The following is a 24,271-nucleotide window of genomic DNA, read 5'->3' on the forward strand; positions in this document are numbered from 1 at the left end:
GAACTGTCCATGTCCAAAAAGTTAGTGAGTGCTGAATTTAGGTTCAAGCCACTTAGTCCCAGAATTCAGGTTCTATGGCTGAGGCAAAGTAACATACTTTACAGAAGGAAACAGAACAAAAAGTTGGCCAGTGTTTTAGGATGAGTTTACTCCGTCTGTTTCCTTCACCCGCTGTGGAATCACCAGTGGCGGCAGTGATTAAATGCTGCTCCTTAGCCAGCTCTTTCTTCCGCTCTGCTGCTGTATCTTAGCCAGCCTGGGTGGGTCCCTTACTGCACGTTAAGGATTATGCTGTTTCTTCTGCATGGGCTCATGCCACCATGCCTCAACTGCAGTTATTTACCGTTTTCTACACCCGTTTTACAGCTGTGAAGACTGAGACTCGGAGAAAGATGACCATTTGCCCAAATTCCTGGAGGCTCACGGCTGGATGCATCACTGCTTCATTTTGGAGGGAGTCTGGGCCACGTCCAGAAGTTCTGTGAGATCAAAGAAAATGTGGCTCTCCCATGCTTTCTTGCAGAATATGATCTCGAAAGATGGGGAGAAATGTTAGGAAAAGAGGGACTGGCAGTCCCCATAGAGGGCACCACAAGTGGCCTCTGGAAGAAACAATCTTTGCTTCCCTGACACACAGGTGCTGGTGATATAGAGGGTGGAAATCTCCAGTGGAACGTCGGTCTGTGGGTGCGATGTACAGTGGCCACCGCTTATGTAGATCACCCCCTGCCTTCTTTGCGAGGAGACAGTAGTAGCATCGGTCAGTCAATCATTTGCCTGTTCAGTCTTTAACTTGACTCCTTCAGTTCTGGCTGCTGCATTTACTGGAGTCCTCGGCTCTGCCCTTCCCAGGGCAGTGCTGCTCTGTCCATCTTTGGTTCTGCAGGCTCCTAGGAGTCCTCTAGGTACCCTTGCCCCTTGGCTGCTCGGGCGACCTAGAACCAGATTTTTTGTTGGCAGCCACAGTAGTCTTTATAATTATACCTTGCTGAATTAGAAATTTGGAGGGACATTTACATTTTAAAGAGGCCACTAAAGCGACTCTTACCCTGGCTAAGAAACACTGCCCAGAACGATGGAGAAAAAAACTACCTTATGTATATTTAAAGATTCCCAATCAAAATACGACAGTTCTGCATGCATAGAGTTCAATAAGTTATTTGCAATGAAAATGAATTGGTCTCTTTCACATCAGGCACAGAAGTAATTTCATTTACATGATTCTGTCCTTCTTAGAAGGAAATGCTCTGAATAAATAGACTTACCCTGGCTGTGGCCTGTCCACTGAAGCTCAGAGTCAACACAAGGTAAAAACAGGCCTCAGAGACACTTACTCATAGGTATGAATTTTTGGTTGCAGGAGGAATGCCATACCAAATTAATTCTTGAAGCTAAAAAATTAAAATAAAACTGGCCAGGGAATGTAGTTTGGTTGGTAGAGTACTTGCCTGGCATGTACAAAGTCCTGGGCTCTATCTCCAGTACTGTGTAAACCAGGTGTGGTAGCACAGGCCTGTAATCCCAGCACTTGGGAAACAGAGGAAGGCGATCAGAAGCTCAAGGTCATCCTCAGTTACATAGTGAGTCTGAGGCCAGTCTGGGCTATGAAACCCTGTCTCAAAATGTCAAAATAGGGCCATTGAGGTGGTTCATTGGGTAAATGTGCTTGTCACCAAACCTGATGACCTGAGTTTGATTCCTGAGACCTTCATGGTAGAAGGAGGGACCTGACTTCTTCAAGTTGTCCTCTGATCCCCTCCACATACACACACGCCATGGCACACATGCCTCCCCCCACAGATAGAGTTTTAAAAAAATAAAATTTGAAACCAGAAAATAAACTTAGGTTCTAGGAGATAACAGTAATACACTGTATAGAACGTGTTCGGATACTGGCACATAACTGGGTACAGTGTGCAGGAAGTCTGGGCCCAGTGGAGCAGCAGCACCGTCCTCCATGGGCACTGGGGCAGAGTTACTTCCTACTGCATAGCCGTTGTATTGCCCAGACAGGCCACGAGTGGTATCTGGCAGGTGTCACTTCAGAGCTGGCACGTTTAAAAGCTTAGTCCTTCATTTCCCTTCTGCTCTCTCGGACCGCCTAGAAAATGTGCTGAGAAGGCCACGGTGCTGCTGTCACGTGCTCAAGCAATCGTGATGGCTGAATCACTATAGAAAGGAGGCACTCCAGTCCACAGCTGACTTGGGGTCGGATAATAATCCTGAGATGGGATTAATGTAAACCATTGAGAACTTTTCAATTTTTACCTTTTAGACCACTGCTGGGTGTTATCCTGAATACCTGGTAGATCACCCCACTTTCTGATCTGTGACATTATTGACATTTGGGAACAAATAATTTGTTGTTGGTGGGGGTCTTTCCTGTGCATTGTGGGATATTGAGGAGCATCTTTGGGTTCTGTCTACTGGATACACATAACATGGCCCCTCCTTTACTGCTGGTGTCGAGCACCAGACATTTCCACATGTCCCTTGGGGACAAATGAGCCTTGGAGTCATTCTTTTATTTCTTCCGTCTTCTTCTTTATTCTGGGTAAGACATTAATATCACTTAGACCCCCCTCCGTGGCATCCCATAAATGCTAGAGAAAACGAAGATGCGTGTGTCCAAGGCTGAATGCTTGGACACATTATAAGCCTTTTGCAGCACTTTTTTTCACCACAAGCCACAGAAACCATCTCTGATTAGCTCAAGCAAGGGGAAAAAGGGTTTTAGAAGAAGTGTGGGAATATTATAGGAAAGGGGGAACAGAGCTACCAAGGCTCACGGCAGTAGACCTTGTGGTTTTGTCCATTGCTTCCAGTAACCTTGTGCTCTAGGCTTGTGTGCTCAACTTAAGTGTCTGGGAGGCAGAGAGATCAGTTTCCTCAGTCAGACACTCTAGGTTTGTAGAGGCTGCAAGAGCAGCGGCAGCTGTAGTGCCTGTGACCAATGGCGTCATCAACCCCAGACGGATGAGGGATAGTACTGTCCCTTAGAGAAAGGAGACAGTAGCATCAGAAAAGGATGGATGCAGAGGGAGACAGGACAAGCAGGAGAACATACCTGCTCAGGGCATGGTTTCCGGGGCTCTGAGTGGTGGTGCAGATGCCTGCTCTGCTTTCTGCATGCATTTTGAGGATCAAATGAAATAGTTATGAAAGCAGTCAATACTAAAAACAAACCTTGAGATGCCAGAAAGGAGCGTGGCCTGGGCCTTGTGATAAGCAGGGTTGTTGCCGTATGATGGCATGAAGCAGGACTCTGGGACATGTTAGAAATTCCTTCCAGTGCGGCTCTCACCACCAGTGTTGGTTTGGATGGAGTTTTGTGAGACCTGGGCTCTCTGAGACATCTCCGGGAGCAGCGGAGAACACAAGGACCTGTCATCTGCCTTGCCCTCGTCAGTACCCCCAACATTAGACTCAAGGACCAGGCCATGGAGAGGTCAGGCCATGGGGAGCAGTTTCATGTCCTCTTCGTCTCTGAAGCCCCCACACCAGGCTATTCTTCCCTCCCTGCTGTGACACAAAGTACAGGCATGTCAGAAGAAAAGGAGAGAAACACACAGGCCAATCCCTTGGGATAAAGAGTGAAAAGAAAAATACAGAAGGCAACAAAGGAAGCTAATTTAAACTTGACCCCAAATCCTGAAAGCTGCTGCAACTCTATGAACTGTCAAGAACATCAGCTCTTTGGGAGAGGAAAAATGGCCCAATGAAAAATGAGAGCGGCAATAGTATTCAGTTCCTAGCCTATCGCTCATCTTACCCCAGGGCAGAATGACTGGACATCCTCTGTGCAGCCTGGTTTGGGGGAAGTACAGAGCAGAAAATGTTTACCTGAGGTATATTTGGCTTGTGATCTGTTATTTCTTGATGATGATATAATTAAATAAATGAAAGCGCTCTCATTTTCTTCAGTGTAGGCAAAGCATAAATCAAGCAGGTCCCAGCTTCTTCCAATTCCGAAATGTATTTACATTTGTTTGCGATGGCCGCTCAGATTCAATTGTGCACTGTCACTCATCAGTAATTCTATCAGTCCAATTTCTTGTGCAGGAATCTCCAGCCCTGGGGAGGACTTGTTTTGTGAACCCGCTTAGCGGCAGAGGCAGATGAGACCATCGTCTGCAACTGCATCAGGGAGCAGCAGCAGGTACCACACGGACAGCATTGGATCTATTTCTCACAGAGGCAAAGAACAATTGTTAAAAGAAATCACAAGCAAAATACATTAGGGACTGGGCCTTTGGAAACTGGGGTTGGAAGATGTGGCCTCAGGCCTTCGGTCCCTTAGACTTACACAGGAAGCTCTTGGGAGAGAAGAAAAACAGCCCAGGGAAAGATGAGAAAGGTAATAACATTCAATCCATAGCTTCTCACTCATCTTACACTGGGGGTGCTGGACTTCCTCAGTGACGCACTGTGTAAATGAATATTGGAGACCACCTTTGAACTACATATTCAGATATGGAGGTAGAGAGGGTATGTTCTCAAAGAGTTTAGGGTTCAATGAGCAGACTGACTTTGACAAAACAAACTGAAGCCAGGGAAGGCAACGCTATGGCTGTGGAGGTAAAGGGACATTCAGATTATGTAGATTATACTGAGTGGATTCATTGAGGAGATTGGGGATGACCCCAGAGGGAGAGAGGGTTTAGCTAACTAGGAGAGCGATTTGTGGGTGGGGTAGAGAGAGGTCATGTGTCTGGGGCTCAGAGGGTGTTGAATATTCTATGAGGTGGAGCTGAGAGGCAGGTAGACCAGGCAGAGTCTTGGAGGTCAAGTACAGAGTTTTGTCTTTATCCAATCATAGAGATTTAAGGAGAATGTGGAACAGTGAGGTTTTTATTTTGTGTTCTGGGAAGTGCTGTGGTGGGCTTGTACAACAGCTCGTGTGAACGAGGACAAAACTGCTGATCATTAGGAATACAGGAGAACAGGAGAATTCAGCAGCAGCAGCCCAGCCCCGGCCTGGGTTGAGCAGGTGAACAGGACAGGGTAAGGCCGGAAGTAAACCTACTTCTGAAGCAGCAGTGAGTCCGGTGATGGACTTCACAGGTACACTGCCCAGGAGGTACTCAGGGGAGACACAGGAGGTTGTTTCACCTGGTGGAAAAACTCCTAAGAGAACAGAGCACTATCTAAATGACAGGGGTCTAGACTTTGTATTCTGCGGGGGATATTGGTATGTAGCTTTCCCAGAAATACTTATTAAAAGATGATGGTTTCCCTGATGTATGTTCTCGGCATCTTTGTCTGTAACTGTGTGAATTTGTCTCTGTTATTTGTTCAAATACATTGGTTCGTGTGTCTGTTCTGTGCTAATCCCATGTGTTTGACCACAAAGCTCTGTAGTTAGGGCTTTAAGTCACTGTGACACCTCTAGCATCCGTCCTTTTGCTCAAGATTGCTTTGGCTATTTGGATTTTTGAGTCCCTAGGAATTTTAGTATATATATTTATATTTCTGTGAATAACGTCACTGGTATTTTGACAGGGATTGCATTAAATCCCTTGTACCAATCCTACTACTAGGTATTTATCCAAAGGCAATAAACTCAATATGTCAAAGAGACATCCACACTATGCACCATTGCCAAGACACTGGCACAGCTTAAATGCCCAGCAGAGCTGAGTGAACAAAGAAAATGTGCACTATGTCCACAGTGGAATACTATCCAGTCACAGAAAGAGTGAATTCTGTCCACATGAACGAGCCCAGAAGACAGGTTACTTGGAATAAGCCAGACACAGAAAGATAAATACTCCACAGTGTCACTCATTTGTGCAGCCTACAGCTGCTGATGTAGAAGTACCAAAAACAGTGGTTTCCAGACCTGGGGAAAGGTGCAGAAGGAGGAGAGGGTGATGGGGGAAGAAAACTCAGGTTCGGTGGGAGGAATAATCTTGGTATTGTGCTGAACAGTGGGGTGACTCTTGCTCACCCTTTCACATTGGACATTTGAAATGGCTGGGAGAGTGGACTTTGATGTCTTCACCACAAAGAAAGGCTAACTGCTGGAGGTAGTCAATATGCTAATTGCCCTGATTGGATCCTTATACAATACGCTCTTGTATAGAAACAGCCCACACTCTGTAAATAACTGCAACACTGCCTATGTCTCGAAAACGGGAAAGAGCAGGGAAGAAAGGAGCCCCGTTTGGCCAATCTCTGTGTAATTTGTATCTCAGAGAAGCCGGGGCCTGCCCTCCACTGCCTCTCTTCTGATATACTGTGGATCTAGTTCTTCTGTTTCGCCATAGATAATTTCCAGTGCTGGCTACTGTTAAAAGGTGTTCCAAAGAAGAACTGTCTCATTCCTATGGGAGGCAGGGCACTCACGAGGAATGAAAACCAGGTGATTCTGAGCTGAGCATTTAGAAATGCCCAAATGGAGTTTATACACTGGACAGAGGAAGCAGCTTGAGAAAAGACACACAGAGAGGAGCATGGCTTGTCTCTGAAACAGCCAATATTCAGCCATGGGGCTGAGAGGCTGGAGGTCAGCACCTGAGAATACTGCCCTATGAAACTCAAGCCTAACACTCTCGAGCATTGTAATCCAGGTAATCCCCATCTTTCTTTATGGCTCTGTTTCTTTACTAATAGAATGAGACTGGGATTACCTACATTATAGAGTCATTATGCATATGAAATCTAGCACATAGTTGGCAATCAGTAAAAACCGTCCATGATTACAGCAGCAGAACATCATAATGCAAACAGATGAGGAGGCTGCATCTTCAAGGCGTCAAACAGAAGGCTGTAGAGCTGGCGAACACTAGAGCCTTTCCCAGTAACATCTTGTTTCCAATATCGAATGTTATTCCCTTCTGTATGTCTGAGTGGCTTGAATCCTTTTCACCTTACTGGGACTTGGCTAGTGGCTGAGGACATTGGAAAAATGCTTTAGGTGCTTTTGAAAAGGGTGTGTGTTCTGAGTGGAGAGTCCTAGAAACGTCAATCAAGTCATATGGGTTGATCGTGTTTTTAAGGCTTTTGATGTTTTGTTGATTGGTTAGTCAGTTGTAGAGAGAACAGAACTGAAGTCTCCAACATTTGTGGATGTATTTCTCACTCAAGACATGAGATGACTAGGATTGTCAACAGTGCAGAGTCTAGAACCACCCAGGAGACTCACCTCTAGTCATGTCTGTGAAGGGTTTATCCAGATTAGGTTACCTGATGTGGGAGGACTCACCCTAAAGGTGAGTGGTACCATTTCATGGGCTTGAGTCTAGGTCTACAGGAAAAGGAGAATGTGGGCCTGAGAGACAGCTCAGTGGTTAACAGTGCTGGCATACAGGCCTGCTGACTGGAGTCTGATCCCACATGGTAGCATGAGGAAATCAACCCACAAAAGTCGTTTCCTGACCTTGACACGCACGCCTTGTCCAAAATGCATGCATATGCAAACCCACAAAAAAAAAAATTTAAGGGAGAAATTGAGCTTAACACTAACGTCTCTCTCTGTTTCCCCGATTATGGTTGCCATGCAACCAGCTCCTCACACTCCTGCCTCCATGGCATCGCCACCACGATGGGCTACACCCTCAGTGAGATCAAATAAACCGTCTTTCCTGAAGTTGCTTTTATTAGGCATTTAGCCACAACAATGAGCGCAGTAACTAATAAGAGTTCCACCAGGGTTCGTTGGAGTCCTGTGTTTTCAATCTCTGATTTTTGTGACAATCATGTTAAGATTTGATTTTGAGTACTACACGAGTGTGGTGTTTACATCACTTCTACTCCCTCCCCTTGCAACTCCTCCTATGTCCCCCTCCCACCCCAAAGACTTCTTTAGTTATTGTTATTTACATATACACATTTACTTATGAACACAACCCACTGAGACCATTGAGTGTTGCTTGCACATGTATTTGTTTAGGGCTCACCATTTGGGACTGGGTAAACTCTCAGGGGTGTTCATCCCTGGAGAAGACTGAGCTACAGGAATTACTGGCTGCTGAGAGAGGAAAAATGGTGTTCCCCAGGGAGTCAATACCTTTCAATTATTTAATATCCCTGGGGATGGATTAGTCCCTCTGTCACTATGAAATGACTTTTGATAAGTGGCACTTTCCTTTGCTCTAAAGTCTGCTTTGACATGAATAAAGCCAGTCCTGCTTTCTTTGGTTAGCATTAAATTGCTGTACATTTGTCCTATTCTTTTATTTTTAAACATTTGCTGTCTCAATAGTTAAAGCATTTTTTGTGTATAATTGTGTAGTTATATTTTACTTTTACTTTTTTTGGGGTGGGTGGGTGGGGTGGAGGGACAGGGTGGAGAGGCATTGTTGTGGCTAAATGCCTAATAAAAGCAACTTCAGGGGTGGAGGGACAGGATTTCTCTGTGTAGCCTTGGCTGTCCTAGAACTTGCTCTGTAGACCAGGCTGGCCTCAAACTCAGAGACCAACTTGCCTCTGCCTCCTGAGTGCTAGGATTAAAGGCATGTGCTACTACTTCTTGACTATGTTTTACTTAAAAAAAAAATTCCAGCTTGATAACCTGTACCTTTTCATTGAGTATCTAGGCCATTTATCTTTAATGTGATCACTCAACTGGCTGGGTTTGAACTTGTCAGTTTGCTATTTTTGTCTATTTGTCCAACTGATTTCTGTTCCTTCATATCCTGACCTTTTAAAAAGTTACTTGAACATTATCACTATCTATCTTCTTTGTTAGTTTAATAGTATTGTTTTGTTTTCCTAGTGAATATTTTAAAGTTTCTGCCATATAGCTTCAGTGCCATGACTGCTGCCATTGTCAATCCTACCTATGGAGAATAAGAACACTACCACAGTTTAAAGTCAAATTTGAAGAAAGCTTTAATTAAATACTGTCCAGGTAGATAGACTCTGGCCAGGTCCATTTCTGGTTCCCCAGAAAAATGGCTCCGAGTCACAGTTTACAGTGGCTTAAGTATTTCCCATCAGGTCTAATCAGGGACAAGCATACATCTCGACATACCTCTAGCCTACATCCAATCAGGGGCAAGCGTACATCCTGATGTATTTCCTGCCCACATGTGATCAAGCACATCTGGTGCAGATGGGTCAAATAAACTTGTTTAAGGGGAGTGAAAACACATGGCTTGTTATCTCCATAAATAATAACCTCCAGCATTTCAGGAACTATCTGTCTTAGGGCAGGGGACTTGCCGATCAGAGGCATTTTTGTTTCATGGATCCCTAAGGCATAGTAGTTAAAACTTAAAATTTAACTTTGCCTCTCACACCGTACTGCTCACCATGATGGTCATGGACTTAATCCTCTGAAGCTGTAAGCCCCAAATAAACACTTTCTTTTATAAGTTGCCTTGGTCATGATATCTGTCACAGCAATGGAACAGTAACTATGATAGTATTTTTATGATAGTAAATGTTTTAGCACTGATAACACCCCCTAGGAGGCAGGTAGAACCATGTAGAATTTGAGGTCATAAACTCTGGTCTGGGGAAGCTAGGCAACTTTAAGGGTCCTGAGGGAAGAATAGGAGTCTGTCAAGGGAAATGGTAGGAAAGGACATTCTAGAACACAAAATTAGCAAGTAGTGTGTGAGCAGAAGACCACTGAGGAAGAACGTCCTGTCAGGAGAATCAAATCTCTGGCCTGGATGGAGGCCTGACATTCCGGGCCAAGGCACTGCCCTTAGGAAGCCAGACTCACATCCAGCCCCACTAAGGAGATATGAGCAGTAATTCTTTCCTTTAATGAGCTGCTATACTTTTCTTTCCAGAATCCCTGGTCACCCTCCCTCACAGCACAGTTTCTACAAGTCACTGTGAGGCGGGGCTGGTTCCCCTGTCTGTCGGAGGCCTTAGAAAGGGCAACCTTTCCTTTTTCTGGTCTTCCTTTTAGATGCTGGCTGAACCTTAAGTTTGCTTTTTCTCGCCCTTTGTGTAACTCCCTTCCCTCTGATCTCCGTGCCAGCTCAATTAGCCTGGCTTTCCTCTCTCTCCTCCACCCTCCTCCTCTGGGCAGCTGCTGAGGTTCACAGCTGGCCTGACCTGGGGATTTTTTTCGTTTAAACTCTAATAAAATTGTGCTTACACTTCACAAAAAAATTAATTAGAAAATAAAGTTTACAGTATACATGTAGCTAATTTGTCATATATTTAAATTTTACTCATGACCCCAAGTCACCAATGGTGTTTAAGATAAATTGGACAATAAACACACACAAACTCTCACTCACTCAGGACTTTACTCTTTCTGGTACTCTGGATTCACTTGTGAATTCTTTTGTCTCATTCCTGAAGAACCACTTGTAATATTTCTTATGCAGTGTGGCTTTGCTGGTTATATGTTCAAGCTTGTGTATGCCTTAAAATTTATTTCATCTTTGCTTTTGAAAGATATTGGCTGACATTTTTACTTGATTTGATGTGTTTTATTTTACACTTTAAATATGTTGCTTTACTGTTAAGAATTTGCTTACATTGTTTCCTACAATAAAATTGCTATTTTTATCTTTAATATCTTATATTTCACATATCTTTTCTCCTCTGGCTATATTTGGGTCTATCTTTATTTAGTTAGGATCATTTCAACTATGACATACATTGTCCTTTTCTCCTATTTTCATGTTTGAGATTTATTGAAGTTTCTGGACAGTCTTTATATTTTGAAGAATTTTAGTCATTATGGCTTTGAATGTATATTCTGCTTTCCCTTCTTCCTTTCAAGGTCCCAAATGACACATGTCATAGACTTTGCCCCTGTTCCTTTTGGATGGGTTTTTACTGTGGTGACTTCCTGTTCACTGATGTTTTCTCCTGCAGTTTCTAGTCTGGTATACTTATTTTATTCCAGATGTTTCAGTATGCCTGCTCCACCAGAGCTCCATTTGGGTATTTCTTAAATGTCTTCACTATGTCTTGGTAACATTTGAAGGTGTAACTACTGTTTGATAATTCTAACATTTGTCCCAGTCATAGGCCGGTTTCCATCCATCATATTTGGGTTTCTAGAAACTTTCTTGCACGTTTGTGACATGATAGAGTTAACTGACTTGGAAAGAGTTTCATCTTTGCACGTCTTACTTTGGGAATATTGTTAGGTGAGCCATGCTCACCCTGGGGTTACATTTCTCTTGTTGCTAAGGGAAAGCCTTCTGTGTACTCTACTCAACATGCCTTGAACCTGGGGTTTTACATTCTAACAAAGAGGGACAGGCACATCCCCAAGCCCAGGTGAGCACTCTTTTCAGTCATTTCCTCTGCTGGCTCTTTCCTCAACCTCAGAGGGTTTCTGTGTGCACAGGTCCTCATCAGTGCCCAGCTGGTTGCATGCAGGGAACCCTGAGAACATCTGGACTAGTCTTTCTGTGACACTCTTTCCCCTGTCACTCTGTCCTATGAACTCGATTGCTTTAATGTTTCTGGACTTTCAGCTCCATCTCCTCCAGCGTGGCTCTACTAGACCCCACCCCCTTTTCTATGCAGTAGTTGGGGGACACCCCAAGCAGCAAATGGCAACAAAGTGAGGCTCCTCCTGTCTGTAGACTGTCTGAGCTCAGTGTCCTTCGCTGCCTGGCATCCAGGGACTTGAAAACCATTATTTCCTATCTCTTGCCCAATTTTTGATTGGCATAGATAGGAGAGTCAATCTTCCTGCTAATACATGCTGGCTGAAGTGGAGTTTCTGGCCTGCGAAGTTTAATTGCCATCTATTGGCAGAGTAGAAACACGGAGAATAGGGGACAATGCCCACTCCTGTGTGTTAAGAAGCTTAACCCAGGAAGTATATTGTGGAGGACCTAAGGAAGAGAGACAAGGAGACTTGCGCATTGCCTCCTGAAGGCAGCGAGGACACGGAGGAGACAAGTGTGAGAAACTCTTATACCTGAGTGTGGAAAGTTTTCTCTAATAAAATGCAAAGGGGTGACCTTACCCGGTAGACTCACCATGCTGTGAACCCGTGGCATTCTGTGTGCCTAGCAAGGCAAAATGAAGGCTGAGTGAAGGCAGAGATTGTGTTTCTTCTGATGTACCCCAATCAATTTTGCCCTCAGAACAGGGAACCATGAGACCCATAGAGGCATCCCAAAGGCCCCCCAGAGTCTCCTGGCCAGTGAGGCTATGGACTCACACGACCCCGGAGACTTCCAAATGGCTCTTCTTGTCTGGACAACATTTGCACATGGTTCCCAAGAGAAAGCACAATGTTTTATTCATGTGCACTCGGAAACTTTGTGAATAGCAGAGGATATTTTAGGATTTCAGAAGGCAAAGCTCCCCATGTGCTTATCATAAAGCCTTTGAGTCCTTAAGTCACTTTGGAATGAGAATATTTTTTTTCCTGTCTCAATCCAGCTGAGATCTTTACATTTGGACATTATGTTTCCTCAAGTTACTGGTGTGCTTAATGCTAAAATAATACATTTAGGATAATAAAGTGAAGTAGGGACTGAAAAGGCACAAGGCAGAGTCAACTGAATCAGGTTGGAGCAAATGTACCCTTGCTACTCTGAAGGAGCTGAGCTTAAACAGAATCTTTGTAAACAAGACACGGGAATGAATGCCTGGTCAGAACAAAGGTCAGAGAATATTAACGAGTTTGTGTCAGAGAATAGTTACTAGTAAGCTCTGGGGAAGCAGCTCCAGTACTAAAAAATGCTCTTTGTGATGAGAAATGAGGATGGTGGGGCATGATGAGAAATCAGTGCTCTATGGTTGTTTGTTGACTTTCTCCTTGGGGGAAGGGTAAATGGGGCCAAAGTCCCCTTGGATTCCTTCAGGTTCTGGAATAACTTACTTATCCTCTCAAGGAGACTTCTAGAGAAGCAGAAGCAGGAGTTGAACAAGTCTTTTGCAGAGTGAACTTTGACCAACAAAGAGTAGTCTTTTTAAAAAGCTTGAATGGGGGGCGGGAAATAACCGGACATTCTTTGAGCCTTTGGATACAGTCAAACTGCTGGATAATTGGATCCATTGTTAAGGAGAGAAACAGGTAGGTGAACAAGAGGAAGAGCAGAGGGCCAGACAAGTCAGGAGACAGTAAAAACCAACCCCTCGAATCTCCATGATTAAGCAAGCACTAGTTTTCTCTGTGATGAAATGACATCATTGTCTGGCGTCCAGTGATTTGAAAACTGCTTAGCACTCGTGAGGCATCTCATTGACATGAATGGGATGAACTGGCTCTATCCTCTCTTATTTTATTAGAACGATACTGACTCCCTTCCTGTACCTGACGATACTCTTGGAAGCATCTTGTTTGAAAGTTGGCATGGTGATGATGGTAGCGACAGCCTGGCTGCTCAAAGAGCCGTCTGTTCCTTGGGGAGCCTGTTCTACTGCTTATCATCCTGGTAAAGTATCATTCAGAGTCTTTTACCCCACCCTGTCACATGTGGTGACACTTGCTGGGCAGTCAGCATTCATTTTCTCATGCAGAATGGAGTGAGGATGCTTAGAATTTTCTCTGGGATGGAGAAAGGGGAGGAGCAGGGAGGATTCTGCTTCCTGCTAAGGTTTAGCTATTCGGTTGCAGGTTGAATATGGTTGAAGGGAAAGAGAAGCCACCAGGGCGATGTGAACAGTAGCTTTAGAACCTGGCTGTGATTTTGTTAAATACTCAGTGAGGTTTGTTTCATGATAGCATCAGGATTTTAGGAATGAATGTTTTTTGCTATTGTTTGTTTATTTGATTTTTAAGCAGCTTAGTAATTACAGACACTTATTTTTTTTATCCAAACGCATTTTTGATCATTCAATTATTCAGTTATTATTCAAAGATTATTCAATTCTGTTTCAGCCCTCCTGTCAAAATGACAGATGACCCATATCAGAAAAGTATCAGCTGGCAGAAACCATCAGCCCACAATTTCACCAAGAAGGGCAAGGGTGACAGCCATAGCTGTTTCTTCCTCCCCCTCTTCCTGCATTGCTTTGTAGGCAAGCATCCACTTGCATCCTGTATATAAGGCTTAGTTCTAAAAAGAAGAAATTCTCTTACACAATAGGAGAAATACAATGGAAATGGTTCTCCCTTCCCACGGCAGGCTATTCTTTGTGAATTGCATTTCTTGGGGAGACTAGACATCTCCAATTTCTGAGTGGCCAGGTGGAAATCATCCGGTAAAGGCAGGATTGGCCAAACCTGTGACTGAGCAAAGCAGAGTGTGAGTGATTGTTTACATCATGGTCTCAGTTTGGAGTCTGTGTGAAGATGCAGGGACCATGGGCCCAGGTTGTTTTTGATACTCAAGGAAACACAAAACTTCTTAAGTATCACTGGAAAGGATGTATATTACAGAAGAAAACCATAGATTCATTGTCTCCCTAGGATCACCAGAGGCCATGAAGTTGGCTGTGTTTCCCAGGATTCATTATTTCCCGAGGTTGGCCCCAAGCCCATTGTTTATAAATTGTGTCTATGAATGAGAAAGGTAGGTCCTTTTCCTTATATGTACACATATGCTCATACTTGCCCTGGAAGCATTTTGGTCGTGTCTAGCATGGGGACAAGTCAGAAAGTTTGGGGGACATCATGAGAAATACTGAGCACAGGAGTTGGCCACCTTTTTCTATCAACAGCCAGGAAGTAAGTACTTTAGGATTTGTAGGACACACACTGTCTGTAACTGCTCAACTTGGCCATTGAAGTACAAAAGCCAGTGCTGGTATCATCCCTCCCAGCAACTGAGAACCAGTGCTCCACATACGTCTTGTTCCTTTCCACCCAGTTGAGCTCCAGAAACTGAAGAGAATGCTGGAGCGCCCCAGAGATAATTGTGGCTTCTAATAGAATTAGGAAACTTGGAGACATTTCCCCGAGTCTTCCTGTTTATGTTATAGATTGTTACTCTTACTTATCTCGACACGGTTAGTCATTACTTAGCTTGGCTGTAACATTATTTTAATGTCCTCCCAGGAATCATATTCTTTTGATTTTGGAGCACAATCTTTTATTTATTGATTTACTTTATTTTATTTTATTTTTTTATTTTATTTTATGTGCCTGGGTGTTTTGCCTGCATGTATGTGTATGCACCATGTGTATGCCTGGTGTCCACAGAGTCCAGAAGGGAGTGTCATATCTCCTAGAACTAGAGATATAGATGGTTGTAAACCTCCATGTGGGTGCTGGAAATCCAACCTGGGCTCTCTGAAAGAGCAGCCAGTGCTCTAAATCAGAGTCATCTCTCCAGCTCCTTCAACTGCAATCTTAATGCTGAATATTCTCCAGTTATTCTGGTGGTAGACTTGTACATGAATAACTATAGGCAATCTATAAAGGCTGAAGTGTTGCTAGAGTTTCCCTGCCTTGCCCACAGTCAGGACAAATCTTTGTCACCCGCCAGTCCCACAGCCACTCAGACCCAACCAAGTAAACACAGAGACTTATATTGCTTACAAACTGTATGGCCATGGCAGGCTTATTGCTAACTGTTCTTATAGCTTAAATTAATCCATTTCCATAAATCTATACTTTGCCACATGGCTCATGGCTTACCAGCATCTTCACATGCTGCTTGTCATGGCGGTGGCTGGCAGTGATTCCTTCCGCCTTCCTGTTCTTTCCTTTCTCCTCTCTGTTAGTCCTGCCTATACTTCCTGCCTAGCCACTGGCCAATCAGTGTTTTATTTATTGACCAATCAGAGTAATTTGACATACAGACCATCCCACAGCACTGAAGTCCTCCTCTTTCCACATACTTGAGTTCTGTCTTAGGAAGGATATTTTATTCACATGGCCATTCAAAGATAAAATTATACGGCAGGATTCCTTTGGTTCATTTGATGTCTCTTTCAGCATGAACTACACGGGACCGAAATGTCATTAAACCTAATTCTGCTGTTGATTTGTTTAGGGATCATCTGGTCACAGGAACAGAAGCACAGCCAAGCTACTATGAGCAGGAAACAAAACAAGATTTGTTGGAGGCAAACTGGACAGAAATCCCAGCAGGCCAGCTGGGATCCGCAGGGTCCTAATAAGGGTCCCATACACTGGGTCCAAATGACCTTATGCATCTTCTTGGGGGTCTATGGCAGGCTGGCTCCCCCCCACCCCCACCCCTGCCCTTCCAAAGAGTCCACATGTAGCTGGCCTACAGTTCATGTTTCCAATTCTGAGACTGCTTTCCATGCCCTAAACCAGAGCTTCTTAACGAGGCCCTGGGCTGTGTAAGCACCAGGTACTTCCAAATACTCAAGAACTGATTCAAGCCAGTAAGCAGCCAGAGCACCTGGGGAATTCCATGTCCTTTCCCTGGGCTGTCTGTCAGCTTCTCTGTGAGTGGCATTTGAAAAGACCCTTTACTCTGCGCTCCCATATAACTGGTCCTGAGAAGAAATGACCAAAACAAACAACAAAACAGCCAGGTCCATATGCTGTGGTGCATAATTATGGATAATTATATTTTGTTTAGCCAGAGTGAGCTAGTTGTTTTCTGCAGAATGAGTTCAGGGCAACAGATATATTGGTTTTCTGGCTCTCTAAATTTGGGACAAACAGAAACCTCAAGCAGGAGTTGATAAATTATGTCCCTGGTGCTAATTTCAGTAAGTGCCTGGTTGATTGTCAATAAAGTTTTGCTAGGACATAATCATGCCCACTCATTTATATATTGAATGTAGCTACCTATTTTTTAAATGTTGTTGTTGTTGTTTTTTTCTGTGTTTTTACATGACCACAGCCATGTTGAGTAGTTCTAATAAAGACTGTGTGCCTCACAAAGCCTGAAGTATTTACAGTCTGACCATTTTCAGAATATTTGCTGTCTCATGAACTAAAGAGGTGAGGTGATAACAGTTTTGACCTGCATAGCTCACACAGCCATATCTGATGGATCTAGGATCAACAGGCACACAGCGGAAGAAAACACAATGAAGAAATCACTTAGCACCTCACTCTCCCACCCTCGATATATACATCTACACTTACTGGGAGGAAATCTGCTGATGAGAGGCCACCCAGCCATGTGGTAGATAAAATGCTTTCAAGACAAACTGTTCAAATGGTCTGGCAAGAAATAACTTTGCAACTGGGGAGGATAAATTATGACCGAGATCTAGGTGTGGGTTGTAAGAATGTTCACCGTGGGCTGAACTATTGCCTCTTGAGCTGGCTGGAACTGTAGAGGAGTTCTAAGCTAAATACTGACAAGAAGCAGGACAGAAAATGTTCGTGACAAGCAGGAGAAACATAAAGCTTAGGTGACAAAATCTATGGTTCAGAAATAGGTCTTAAATTTTTTAAATTTTGTGCCTATGAATGCTTTGCCTATATGTATGTCTGTATCATGTGCTTGTAGTCCTGCCAGGGGTCCAAAGAGGTCATTGGATTCCCTGGAGCTAGAGTTACAGATGGTTTTGAGTCATCTTAATCCCAGAGCCATCTCTCCAGGCTCCTGAAAAAGACTGGTGTTTTCATGGGCTTTTTAAAGACCAATCCCTCGAGACTTGCAGGGAGAGGCCAGCTGGATTTCCACAAAGTACAGCCCCTGCTTTCTTACTCTGCACTTTGTGGTTGTTGTTGGATTTTGAGACTGGGTGGTCTTGAACTTTAGGTAGCCCCAGTTCTATCGTTGGAGTACATTGCAGGCATATACCACTGCACCCAATTTCTATGTAGTACTGGGGATCAAACTTCAAACCCAAAGCTTTGTGCATGTTCTGGCAAGCACCTTACCAGCTAAGTTACATCCCCAGCCCCTTGTACTGCCCTTTGGGGAGAGTCAAAGGGGGTGGGGTATCTAGGAGAGACTGTTATCTTATTTACCACTTCCGATAGCTTAGCTTTCCATTCGCTTCCCCTACCCAAAGCGAAGTACCCCTTATCCATTTGAAAGCTTTCATTTCAATTTGACAGGCTTCCCACCATACTAACCAATCTTCCCAAATGTCTCTATACAGTCATTTGTCCTTTAAATGGTGTTCTACCATGTATTTTATCATTTGAGGGATAATGTTCTCAATAATATCACTGATAATGACATTAATCGTAAACCGGTAGCATCATCCACTGAAGACCCCTTGTGAGTGAAGCATTTGAAATGCTTTATCTCATTTAGCCTCATCTTAGCTCTAGGACATACAACTATGACCTCAGTTTTACTTGTAAAGAAACCAAAGATTGAACAGATTAAGCAAAATAATTTAATATCGCCTCTCTGCGTATACCTGCCCTGTGCTGGTGGTACTGGGATGAGGTAGAAGTCCGGGGCTCAAGCACAGCCGGCCAGTAGTGAGCACACAGCCAGCCAGTAGTGAGCACACAGCCACATGAGCGTCCATCCTCAGTGTGGGGGGAGAGCTTGGAAGACAGTACTCCGGGTGCTGTGAGGGAAAGGGAAAGGTCAGTGAGCACGGCCTGGCCTCGGGTTTGCTCTGACCGTGCGTCTCTGACGTCTGTGTTCTTGCGTGCCTTACCTGTGTGTTTTTACTCCCCCAGAAGTACAGCATAGCCTGAGTCTCAATGGGACTTTGAGAGCCAAGGCTAGCCCAGTGTATATTGTGAGGTGCATTTGTCAGTCATCTAAGTTAGCTTCAGCCTTCCTCAGGCGTAGAGACCCTCAGTCTTTCCCAGAAGCCTTTTCTATTATTGTTTTGTTCTTATTTTTAGTATAGCCATCCTTCTTTCCTCCTTCCCTTCCTTCCCTTCCTTCCCTTCCTTCTCTTCCTTCCTTCCTTCCTTCCTTCCTTCCTTCCTTCCTTCCTTCCTTCCTTCCTTCCTTCCTCCTCTCTTTTCTTCCTCCCTCCCTTTCCCCCTCTCTCCCTCCCCTCCTTCCTTCTTTTGTTCTTTCTTCCCCATGATTTGCTTTGTTTTATTCCCACCAGGGAATATCATATAATCAACTCAACTAGGCAGATGTTTAGAAAGATGCTCCAAGCTTAGCTGGGTGGTGTGAATATACTTGGTTTATTGTTTGTTTGTTTTTGTTGTTGTTTTTTGGTTTTTGAGACAGGGTTTCTCTGTGTAGTTTCGGTGACTGTCCTGGAACTTGCTCTGCAGACCAGGCTGGCCTCAGACTCACAGAGATCCACCTGCCTCTGCCTCCCAAGTGCTGGGATTTAAGGTGTGTGCCACTGCTGCCCAGCAATATACTTGGTTTAAAACATTTAATCCCTGTCCTGAAGGAGCTGGCCTCTGGCTGAGCTGAAAACCACATAAATGATTCCCATAGTCCACAGCCAGGAGAAGCTGGCACTGAGGAAGACAGGTCCCTTCCTTCAGGTGACTCTCTGAAAGTCCAACACCACAAAGCTTCGAAGGGATTGGGTTCCGTTCACTCCCTGTAAAGCCCACACTGACATCGGATCCACACTTTCCCCCTAAACGGGTCATAACTAGCTCCCGAATCACAGGAGCTTTGCCCAAAGGTCCGATGAGGTTCTGCAAGTCACAGTCCTGGATGGATTTATTAGCACCATTTCCAGTGTCAGGCATGTGAGGTGAGGGTAGCTGGCGGCAGTGAGCAGAGGTGATGGAGGGGAAGGTCATTGTCACACAATCAATAGCCCCAATGTCAAAATTGCTATTCTCCTCATGGGAGCTGCAACAGAGATGTGGATGGATATCCCAGATGAGTGAGTGATTTGTGGCCTCCTGCACAGACGTACTCACTCCATCATCAAAATGTGTGTGCCTCTTTCTCTCTCGTCCTATAAATCTCCATGCTGTCCTGACATCCCACCCTCTCACTTCCTCGTGATAGTGGAACAAATGGATACAGATGGGGGAGGCTTAAAGCAGTAGAAGTTTATGCTCATGCTATTGTAGAGCTGGGGTCTAAACCAAGGGCTCAGCAGTGCCGAGGCTCTCTGAGGCTGCAAGGGAAAATTCTTCCTTGCCGGTTACTGCCAGTGGCTGGCCATTGTTCCTTGACTTCAGCTGCATTATTCCAGTCTTCCCTGCATGTCTGAATCTTCACATTTATTCTCTCTCATCATGAGGACTCTGTGCGTTGGATTTTGGAACCATCTAAAAATCTATTACAGCCTCAACTTTACTTGGCCACATCTGTAAATATCCGATTTCTAAGGTAAAATCATATTTACAGGTATTTTTGGGTAGGTTAGAGAGAAGTGTTGTCAACACAAAAATTACAGCTCTCATCTTAAAGAAAATAAGAGTTTCTTTCTGGAGCCATAATGTGTGACCAGGGCCCAGGGACATGGGTATAGGTTACCCCAAATTCCATCTTCCAATGTGGAAGCAGATTCATAGTCTTACAGAAAAAGAACATCGTAAATCAACGTAGGCTTAAAAATATATCGCTGTGTCCATTAGAGAGGCAGTTACAGCAAGATGGGGAAGCTCTTCTATAGCTCTAAGATGCTGTCTGATGATGGTCTTAGCTTTGGGGTTGGTGGAAGCTGGGAGTCTGCTAAGTTAAGAGAGTCCAGAGATTTTTATCTATTAGTCATAGAACGTTAGCTATGACACAGAGGAGGATAAGAAATGTGTGTGTGTGTGTGCATGTGTGCGTGCGTGCGTGCGTGCGTGCGTGCGTGTGTGTGTGTGTGTGTGTGTGTGTGTGTGTGTGTGTGTGTGTGTAGGGTGGGGGTAGGGGGCTAAAACTAGCCCAAGATAAGATAATCAGCCTCTGGACCTGCAACATCTCATCACTGTGTTACAGTTCACTGGTTAGAGTTCCGTTCACAGTTTCTAGGGGACACATTTCTACCCAGTGCAAACCTCTGCTCCCCACATACATCTGGAATCCTCAATTTGCTCTCATCTCAGTATGACCCCTCTGGTCCTGACTATCATGTTCCTCACTCCCGGGTGACTGCAGACTCCACAGGGTCCCCTCCCTCTAGCTTCCTGTCCTGTGTTCCATAGTCACTTTCCACCAGCAGCCAGGGAAACAGGTGGAATAGAAATCATGGTGTTTTATTCACAGGACTGAATCCCAGTGCAGAACCATCACAAGGGGTCTCCAGTGGCGTTGTGAAGCATTCCCTGTGGCTTCCCCGCAGCTGAGGCAGACACACTTCTGTCTTCAGATGTTCCGGTTTTCCCTCCTGTCTCCACTTCTGGTCTTCGCTATGGCACTTGCCTAGGAAATTCTTATCTTTGCAAAGCAGACCCCTTCTTTTTTCGGGGCTCATTGCAATAAAAGGTCCCTTCCTCATTCCGAATCTAAAACTTTTGATCCACCTCCAGTTCCCCTCCTCTACCTGCTCCTCTTGTTTGAGAGTTTCGTATCTACATACAATGTGTTTTGATTAGGACAATTACCTGGCCGGGCAGTGGTGGCGCACAGTTTTAATCCCAGCACTCCGGAGGCAGAGGCAAGAGGATCTTCGTGAGTTCGAAGCCAGCTTGGTCTACAGAGCGAGTTCCAGGACAGGCACCAAAACTACACGGAGAAACCCTGTCTTGAAAAACCAAAAAAAAAAAAAAAAAAACCAAAAAAAAAAAAAAACAAAACACCCCAAAAAAACCAAACCCAAACAACAACAACAACAACAACAAAAAAACCACAAAGAAACAATTACCCATCTTTTAGTTTGTTTTTAAATCTTTTCTCTAGACAGCCCCTTCTAGTCTCAAACTAATGGTGGTGCCCTTGCCTCAGATTCCCAACAGCTGCGTGTTACCACATCTGGCTTATCCCTGGATCACCTTGTTCATTTACCTTTAATAACTGTACCTGCCGAAGTCCACATCCCACTTAAATATAAATTCAGTTAGAGAACGACCCCATCTTTCTTTCTCCTTTGTGTCCCCAGTACTTGAGCAGTGACTACTTTACATGCTCAAAAGTAGCTAGATGGAAGGATGGAATGAGGACAGGCTCTTAACTCAGGGAAGACAGCTTTAAGCAGTTGACGAAGTTTGGTCATCCGATCTTCTAGCCTGTAGGAGATTAAAATCAAGTAATTACAAGAAAAGGTGCTGTTAGCAGTGAGCAGGTAGTCCTTATTGGTAGGAAGAAACCTGAGACTGGAAACAAATATCACCAGCCTGCCAGATGGAGAGTAACAAGGCGGCTCAGTGTAGGGGCAAAACGCCTCACAGCAAGAAAGCGGGTGTGTAGACTTGGCATTTGCCTAGGTCCTGCCCCAGGTCTTATCAGCCCATGTGTACAAACGACGCTAACTGAGTGGAGGAGACTCTGACCTCCTGTCCTTGTCCTCCCCTGGCCTGTGCAATCCTGCCCCATCTATCCCCATCTGACCCTGTCTCTGGTTTCTGTTGCTGTCTCCCCATGCAGGTGGCACAGAGATCAGTGGACTCTATGCCAGTGCGCTCCCTCTTGACACCACACAGACCACTGCCGGTCCCCAGAGCCCTTCTAACTTCCGATTCCTTTTCTGCTAGGCACACCATCTGTTGGTTAGATTGTGGTGAGCACAGCTGCCCTCCGTGCTGACGACACAGAGAAACTCACTGCTTTTCAAGAATTCTGATTCCTGAACAAGTTAACACCTCTGGGGTGTGATGCATCTTAGAGTCGACATTACACACTAGTGGCCTCCAGGCCTGTGACTCAGATATCATTTTGTCCTGCTTTGTGAGGGAGCTGGGCTTTTGACCCCGCCTGAGTCCATCATAGCCATCCCTCATGCTCAGCCTTGTCATCTAGATGAGGAATCACACCGTCACCTGTCTGTCCTTCCTATCCTTCATCTTTTCAATACAGGATCCTGTGCAGAGAAGCACTTCCATTCTTTTCTGCCCAGTGAAAGACCTTCATGTTGTTGCTGCTGTTTCCAGAAGTGGATTACAAGTGTACACCACCACACCTGGCGAGTGCATGCTCAATAAGCACTCTACCGCCTGAGCTACACCCCATCTTTGAAAGGCCTTCTTCAGTATCACCTCATGCCATTCCACACTCAGAAGGATCACCAGGTAACCTGTTCCATAGGGAGAACCCCAATTTGGAGTTTGAAGGGGACCTTTTACCTGCAAGAGGACAGTATCTTGACTCGAGTGGCTTTACAAGAGGACACTTGATTTCCATTCCTGTGGAAGTCCAGGGAGGCATGTGTGCACACCCTTCCTGCCTGGGTTTAACTTAGCTAAAGATCCATTGACACCAAAGATCCGGGTACTTGCAGTCCTCAGGTGTTATCATGGCTTCCCTCCTGATGGACATTGTCATGTTGACTCAGCAGTGGACCCAGCTCTATCTGGAGCAGAAAATGGAGGTCATCATCTCCTTCTCATCTCTTCTTAATCTGTTTGGATTAAAAGCAAAATACTATCCACACCCCAACTTCTGTCCAAGTCACCCCAACCTCTGCCAAACCCACCCAACCTCTGCCAAACCCACCCAACTTCTGCCAAACCCACCCAACCTCTGCCAAACCCACCCAACCTCTGCCAAGCCCACCCCAACCTCTGCCAAACCCACCCAACCTCTGCCAAACCCACCCAACCTCTGCCAAGCCCACCCCAACCTCTGCCGAACCCACCCAATCTCTGCCAAACCCACCCAACCTCTGCCAAACCCACCCAACCTCTGCCAAACCCACCCAACCTCTGCCAAACCCACCCAACCTCTGCCAAACCCACCCAACCTCTCCCAAACCCACCCCAACCTCTGCCAAACCTGCCCAACCTCTGCCAAACCTGCCCAACCTCTCCCAAACCCACCCCAACCTCTGCCAAACCCACCCAACCTCTCCCAAACCCACCCCAACCTCTGCCAAACCCACCCAACCCACCCAACCTCTGCCAAACCCACCCAACCTCTGCCAAACCCACCCAACTTCTGCCAAACCCACCCAACCTCTGCCAAACCCACCCAACCTCTGCCAAACCCACCCAACCTCTGCCAAACCCACCCAACCTCTGCCAAACCCACCCAACCTCTGTCAAACCCACCCCAACCTCTGCCAAACCCACCCAACCTCTGCCAAACCCACCCAACCTCTGTCAAACCTACCCAACCTCTGCCAAACCCACCCAACCTCTGCCAAACCCACCCAACCTCTGCCAAACCCACCCAACCTCTGCCAAACTGGCCAAATTTGGGTCACATGTGCAGGTCATAACTGCAAGACAATCTGAGACAGCTAGTGCCTGGCTTTCTCATTTGGGACAGAGGAGGCAGGTGAGCTGGGGAGAGGCCACGGGCAGGGTTTCTGACTTTTGTTGGCTGCTGCTACTGAATTAGACACTGTGGATGCTCAGGAACGCTGAGCCTGAGTGGCAGATGTTCGGACTGAGTCTTGTTCTTCATATCAGCAGCTGGAAAACAGCTAACATGTTTTCAAAACCCTTCTAACTTATTAGTAACCCTTAGTAACTTGTTTCAGAAGTTACTAAGTTGTTTCTAAATGAAAAACTAAG

The sequence above is a fragment of the Peromyscus maniculatus genome, chromosome 1 (assembly GCF_049852395.1).
Source record: "Peromyscus maniculatus bairdii isolate BWxNUB_F1_BW_parent chromosome 1, HU_Pman_BW_mat_3.1, whole genome shotgun sequence".
Taxonomy (NCBI): Eukaryota; Metazoa; Chordata; class Mammalia; order Rodentia; family Cricetidae; genus Peromyscus; species Peromyscus maniculatus.